This window comes from Pan paniscus, chromosome 8 (genome assembly GCF_029289425.2).
Source record: "Pan paniscus chromosome 8, NHGRI_mPanPan1-v2.0_pri, whole genome shotgun sequence".
In the NCBI taxonomy this organism is placed as follows: Eukaryota; Metazoa; Chordata; class Mammalia; order Primates; family Hominidae; genus Pan; species Pan paniscus.
This window is the reverse complement of record NC_073257.2, coordinates 130,514,656-130,522,592: the sequence shown is the minus strand read 5'-3', so window position 1 is coordinate 130,522,592 and position 7,937 is coordinate 130,514,656.

Here is a 7,937-nt window from a genome sequence, read left to right as displayed (position 1 = left end):
GGAAGAAGGGAAATCTAAAAGTTTGGAAATCATATTTGATGGAATAATTGAGGAAAACTTCCCTGGCCTTGTTAGAGATCTAGACATCCAAATACAACAAGCTTAAAGTACACCTGGGAAATTCATTGCAAAAAGATCATCACCCAGGCACACAGTCATCAAGTTATCTAAAGTCGAGATGACGGAAAGAATCTTAAGAGCTGTGAGGCAAAAGCATCAGGTAATTTATAAAGGAAAACCTATCAGATTACAGCGGACTTCACAGCAAAAACCCTACAAGCTAGAAGGGATTGGGGTCCTATCTTTAGCCTCCTGAAACAAAACAATTGTCAGCCAAGAATTTTGTATCCAGTGAAACTAAGCTTCATAAAGGAAGGAAAGATACAAATGCTGACAGAAGTTGCCACCACCAACCCAGCACTACAAGAACTGCTAAAAGGAGCTCTAAATCTTGAAAGAAATCCTCAAAATACACCAAAATAGAATCTCCTTAAAGCATAAATCTTACAGGCCCTATAAAACACATAACATAATGAAAAAAAATCCAAAGTATTCAGGCAACAAATAGCATGATGAATAGAAAAGTACCTCACATCTCAATACTAACATTGAATGTAAATGGTGTAAATGCTCCACTTAAAAGATACAGAATGGCAGAATGGATGAGAATTCACCAAGTATCTGCTGTCTTCAAGAGACTCACCTGACACATAAGGATTCACATAAACTTAAGACAAAGGAGTGGAAAAAGATATTCCATGCAAATGAACACCAAAAGTGAGCATAGCTATTCTTGGATCAGACAAAACAAACTTTAAAGCAACAGCAGTTAAAAAAGACAAAGAAGAACATTATATAATTATAAAAGGACTAGTGCAACTGGATAATATCACATTCCTAAGTATATATGCACCTAACCCTGGAGCTCCCAACTTTTTATTTTTTATTTTTTATTTTATTTTATTTTTTTGAGATGAAGTCTTGCTGTCACCCATGCTGGAGTGCAGTGGCGTGATCTTGGCTCACTACAACCTCCATCTCCCGGGTTCAAGTGATTCTCCTGCCTCAGCCTCCCGAGTAGCTGGGATTATAGGCACCTGCCACCACGCCCAGCTAATTTTTTGTAGTTTTGTAGAGACGGGGTTTCACTGTGTTAGCCAGGATGGTCTTGATCTCCTGACCTTGTGATCTGCCCATCTCGGCCTCCCAAAGTGCTGGGATTAAAGACGTGAGCCACCGTGCCCAGCTGGAGCTCCCAAATTTTTAAAACCATTACTAATAGACCTAAGAAATGAGATAGAGAGCAACACAATAATAGTGGGGGAATTCAATTCAGTACACCACTGACAGCACTAGGCAGGTCATTAAGACAGAAAGTCAACAAAGAAACAATGCTCTTAAACTATACCCTAGAACAAATGGAATTAACAGATATTTACAGAACATTCTACCCAACAACTGCAGTATATACGTTGTTTTCTTCAGCACATGGAACATTCTCCAAGATAGACCATATGATAGGCCATAAACAAGTCTCAACAAATTTAAGAAATTGGAATTATATCAAGTACTTTCTCACACCACAGTGGAATTGGGAATCAATTCCAAAAGGAACCCTCAAAACCATGCAAATACATGGAAATTAAATGACCTGCACCTGAATGATCATTGTATCAACAATGAAATGAAGATGGAAATTTAAAGATTCTTTGAACTGAACAGTAATAGTGACACAATCTATCAAAACTCTGGGATACAGCAAAAGCAGTGCTAAGAGGAAAGTTTATAGCATTAAATGCCCACATCAAAAAGTCACAAAAAGTTACATCAAAAAATAGACAATCTAAGGTCACACCTCAGGGAACTAGAGAAACAAAAACCAAACCCAAACCCAGCAGAAGAAAAGAAACAACTAAGATCAGAGCAGAACTAAATGAAATTAAAACAAACAGATTTCAGGATCGTGGCAGATGGGAGGCAGGACTAGATTGCAGCCCCGGACAGAGCAGCATGCGGAGGCTTGCACTGAATTTTAGCTCCAGATTGACTGCAAGAACAAACCAGCAATCCTGAGAGGACCCACAGACCTTCTGAAGAAAGCAGACTGCTCCTGCAGGACCCATGGAGACACTGCAAATACTGAGAGTGCCCCAACTGTGGAAGTGGGAAAGGGAGACCCTCCTCTCCCAAACACAACTCCTCAACTGGAGAAGCCGAAGATCTGTTGGCAGGAGAAGTTTCCAACTTTACCTGGAGCTAAATCAAGTTAGAGAACCGAGTCAAGTGGAATACAGGGGTAGAGGAAGCCACAGAAAGGCCCTGGGAGCTTGCTGGGTCCCCAAGCAGCTCATCCCTGCTGGCACCACAGGGATCCATCAGGAGGGTGGCCAGAGGAGCAGGGGGTGAAACTCCACGGGGTGAAACTCCACAGGGTGAAGGAATTCTTTGGCTGAACTTTGTAACCATTTGAACCAGGCGAGAAGCCTCCTTGCCAGAACTGGAGGAAGGGTGTGAATCCTGCTTGCAGACCTCACAGGCAGGGGAAGAACTAAAGTCCTTTTCTTTCGCAGCTGGGAGGCAGAAAGCCTTGGGCAAGTTTTCAAGCCCATCTTGCCCTCTGCTTAGAAATAGACTCAGGGCTATTGCTGTGGGGGCACAGTGGGAGTGAGACCAGCCCTTCAGTTTGTGTGGGAGCTGGGTGAGGCCTGTGACTGCTGGCTCTCCCCCACTTCCCTGACAACCTGCATCACTCAGCAGCGGTAGCCATAATCCTCTGAGGTACACAACTCCAGTGACCTGGGAATCTCACTCCCATCTCCCACAGCAGCTGCAGCAAGACCTGCCTGAGGAGAGTCTGAGCTTAGACATGCCTATCTCCAACCCACCCGATGGTCCTTCCCTATCCACCTTGGTAGGGAAAGACAAAGGGCATATAATCTTGGGAGTTCTAGGGCCTCACCCACTGCCAGTCCCTCTCCACACTACTACAGCTGATGCTTTCTGGAAAGCTTCACCTCCTGGCAGGAGGCCAACCAGCACAAAAATAGAGCATTAAACCACCAAAGCTAAGGACCCTCATGGAGTCCATTGCACGCTCTGCCACCTCCATCAGAACAGGCACTGGTGGCTGAGACCCTTAGACAGTTCACATCACAGGACTCTGTGCAGACAACCCCCAGTACCAGCCCAGAGCCCAATAGACTCGCTGGGTGGCTAGACCCAGAAGAGAGATAACAATCACTGCAGTTCAGCTCACAGGAAGCCACATCCACAGGAAAAGGGGGAGAGTCTACAGCAAAGGAACACCCCATGGTACAAAAAAATCTGAACAGCAGCCTTCAGTCCTAGACCTTCCCTCTGACAGAGCCTACCCAAATGAGAAGGAACCAGAAAACCAACCCTGGTAATATGACAAAACAAGACTTGTCAACGCCCCCTAAAAATCACATTAGTTCACCAGCAATGGATCCAAACCAAGAAGAAATCCCTGATTTACCTGAAAAAGAATTCCAGAGGTTAGTTATTAAGCTAATTAGGGAGGGACCAGAGAAAGGCGAAGCCCAACGCCAGGAAATCCAAAAAATGATATAGGAAGTGAAGGGAGAAATATTCAAGGAAATAGATAGCTTAAAGAAAAAACAATAAAAAATTAAGGAAACTTTGGACACATTTTTAGAAATGCAAAATGCTCTGGAAAGTCTCAGCAATAGAATTGAACAAGTAGAAGAAAGAAATTCAGAGCTCGAAGACAAGGTCTTCGAATTAACACATTCCAACAAAGACAAAGAAAAAAGAATAAGAAAATATGAACAAAGCCTCCAAGAAGTCTGAGATTATGTTAAATAACCAAACCTAAGAATAATCAACATCCCTGAGGAAAAAGACAATTCTAAAAGCTTGGAAAACATATTTGGGAGAATAATCGAAGAAAACTTCCCCGGCCTTGCTAGAGACCTAGACATGGGATACAAGAAACACAAAGAACACCTGGGAAATTCATTGCACATTGTCATCAGGTTATCCAAAGTTAAGGTGAAGGAAATAATCTTAAGAGCTGTGAGACAGAAGCACCAGGTAACCTATAAAGGAAAATCTATTAGATTAACAGCAGATTTCTCAGCAGAAACCCAACAAGCTAGAAGGGACTGGAGCCATATCTTTAGCCTCCTCAAACAAAACAATTATCAGCCAAGAATTTTGTATCCAGCGAAACTAAACATCATATATGAAGGAAATATACAGTCATTTTTAGACAAACAAATGCTGAGAGAATTTGTCATTACCAAGCCACCACTACAAGAACTGCTAAAAGGAGCTCTAAATCTTGAAACAAATCCTGGAAACACATCAAAACAGAGCCTCTTTAAAGCATAAATCACACAGGAACTATAAACAAAAATACAAATTAAAAAGCAAAAACAAAAAAACCCACAGTACACAGGCAATAAAGAGCATGATGAATGCAACAGTACCTCACATTTCAATACTAACATTGAATGTAAATGGCCTAAATACAGAACCTCAGAATGAATAAGAACTCACCAACAAACTGTCTGCTGCCTTCAGGAGACTCACCTAACACATAAGGACTCACATAAACTTAAAGTAAAGGGGTGGAAAAAGGCAATTCATGCAAATGGACACCAAAAGCAAGCAGGGGTAACTATTCTTAGACAAAACAAACTAAAGCAACAGCAGTTAAAAGAGACAAAGAGGGACATTACATAATGGTAAAAGGCCTTGTCCAACAGGAAAATATCACAATCCTAAACATATATACGTACCTAACACTGGAGCTCCCAAATTTATAAAACAATTACTAATAGACCTAAGAAATGAGATAGCAACACAATGGTAGTGGGGAATTTCAATACTCCACTGACAGCACTAGACAGGTCATCAAGACAGAAAGTCAACGAGAAACAATGGATTTAAACTATACCTTGGAACAAATGAACTTAACAGATATATACAGAACATTTCATCCAACAACTGCAGAATATACATTCCATTCAACAACACATGGAACTTTCTCCAAGATAGACCATATGATAGGCCATAAAATGAGCCTTAATAAATTTAAGAAAATTGAAATTATATCAAGTACTCTTTCAGACCACAGTGGAATAAAACCAGAAATCAACTCCAAAAGGAACCTTCAAAACCATGCAAATATATGGAAATTAAATAACCTGTTCCTGAATAAGCATTGGGTCAAAAACAAAATCAAGATGGAAATTAATTCTTAAAACTGAATTACAATAATGACACAACCTATCAAAACCTCTGGGATACAGCTAAGGCAGTGCTAAGAGGAAAGTTCATAGCCCTAAACGCCTACATCAAAGTCTGAAAGAGCACAGACAATCCAAAGTCACACTTCAAGGAACTAGAGAAACAAGAACAAGCCAAACCCAAGCCCAAATCCAGCAGAAGAAAAGAAATAACCAAGATCAGAGAAGAACTAAATGAAAATGAAACAAAATAAATACAAAAGATAAATGAAACAAAACTGGTTCTTTGAAAAGATAAATAAAATTTATAGACTGTTAGCAAGACTAACCAAGAAAAGAAGAGAGAAAGTCCAAATAACCTCACTGAGAAAAGAAACAGGAGATATTACAACTGACACCACTGAAATACAAAAGATCATTCAAGGCTACTATGAACACCTTTATGCACATAAACTAGAAAACCTAGAAGAGATGGACAAATTCCTAGAAAAATACAACACTCCTAGCTTAAATCAGGGAGAACTAGATACCCTGAACAGACCAATAACAAGCACTGAGATTGAAATGGTAATTAAAAAATTACCAACAACAAAAAAGTCCAGGACCAGATGGATTCACAGCAGAATTCTACCAAACATTCAAAGAATTGGTACTGATCCCTTTGACACCTTTCCACAAGATAGAGAAAGAAGGAACCCTCCCTAATTCATTCTGTGAAGCCAGCATCACCCTAATACCAAAACCAGGAAAGGACACAACCAAAAAAGAAAACTACAGACCGATATCCTTGATGAACATAGATGCTAAAATCCTTAACAAAATACTAGCTAACCAAATCCAACAACATATCAAAAAGATAATCCACCATGATGAAGTGGGTTTCATACCAGGGATGCAGGGATGGTTTAACATATGCAAGTCAATAAATGTGATACACCACATAAACAGAATTAAAAACAAAAATCACATGATCATCTCAATAGATGTAGAAAATGCACTTGACAAAATCCAGCATCCCTTTGTGATTAAAACCCTCAGCAAAATTGGCATACAAGGGACATACCTTAAGGCAATAAAAATCATCTATGACAAACCCACAGCCAACATAATACCGAATGGGGAAAAGTTGAAAGAATTCCCTTTGAGAACGGGAACAAGACAAGGATGCCCTCTCTCACCACTCCTCTTCAACAAAGTACTGGAAGTCCTAGCCACAGCAATCAGACAAGAGAAAGAAAGGGCATCCAAACTGGTAAAGAGGAAGTCAAACTGTTCCTGTTTGTTGACAATATGATCATTTACCTTGAAAACCCTAAGGACTCCTCCAGAAAGCTCCTAGAACTGATAAAAGAATTCAGCAAAGTTTCTGGATACAAGATTAATGTACACAAATCAGTAGCTCTTCTATACACCAACAGCGACCGCGCGGAGAATCAAATCAAGAACTCAACCCCTTTTACAATAGCTGCAAAACAACAACAACAACAACAACAACAACAAAACCACCAAAACCAAAACCAAAAAAAACTTAGGAATATACCCAACAAAGGAGTCGAAAGACCTCTACAAGGAAAACTATAAAACACTACTGAAAGAAATCATAGATGACACAAACAAATGGAAACACATCCCATGCTCATGGATGGGTGGAATCAATATTGTGAAACTGACCATACTGCCAAAAGCAATATACAAATTCAATGCAATCCCCATCAAAATACCACCATCATTCTTCACAGAGTTAGAAAAAACAATTCAAAATTCATATGGAACTAAAAAAGAGCCCACATAGCCAAAGCAAGACTAAGCAAAATGAACAAATTTGGAGACATCACACTACCTGATTTCAAACTATACTATAAGGCCATAGTCACCAAAACAGCATGGTACTGGTATAAAAATAGGCACATAGACCAATGGAACAGAATAGAGAACCCAGAAATAAGCCCAAATACTTACAGCCAACTGATCTTCAACAAAGCAAACAAAAACATAAAGTGAAGAAAGGACATCCTTTTCAACAAATGGTGCTGGGATAATTGGCAAGCCACATGTAGAAGAATGAAACTGGATCCTCATCTCTCACCTTATACAAAAATCAACTCAAGATAGATTAAGGACTTAAACCTAAGACCTGAAACTATAAAAACTCTAGAAGATAACATTGGAAAAACCTTTCTAGACATTGGCTTACGCAAGGATTTCATGACCAAGAACCCAAAAGCATATGCAATAAAAACAAAGAAATAGGAGCTAATTAAAAAGTTTTTGTACAGCAAAAGGAACAGTCAGCAGAGTAAACAGACAACCCACAGAATGGGAGCAAATCCTCACAATCTGTACATCTGACGAAGGACTAATATCCAGAATCTACAACGAACTCAAATCAGTAAGAAAAAACAACCCCATCAAAAAGTGGGCTAAGGACATGAATAGACAGTTCTCAAAAGAAGATATACAATGGCCGACAAATGTGAAAAAATGCTCAACATCACTAATGATCAGGCAAATGCAAATCAAAACCACAATGCAATACCAAGTTACTCCTGCAAGAATGGCCATAAGCTATCAGAAAACAGTAGAAGTTGGCATGGATGTGGTGATCAGAGAACACCTCTACACTGCTGGTGGGAATGTAAACTAGTGTAGCTGCTATGGAAAACAGTGTGGAGATTCCCTAAAGAACTAAAATTAGAACTACCA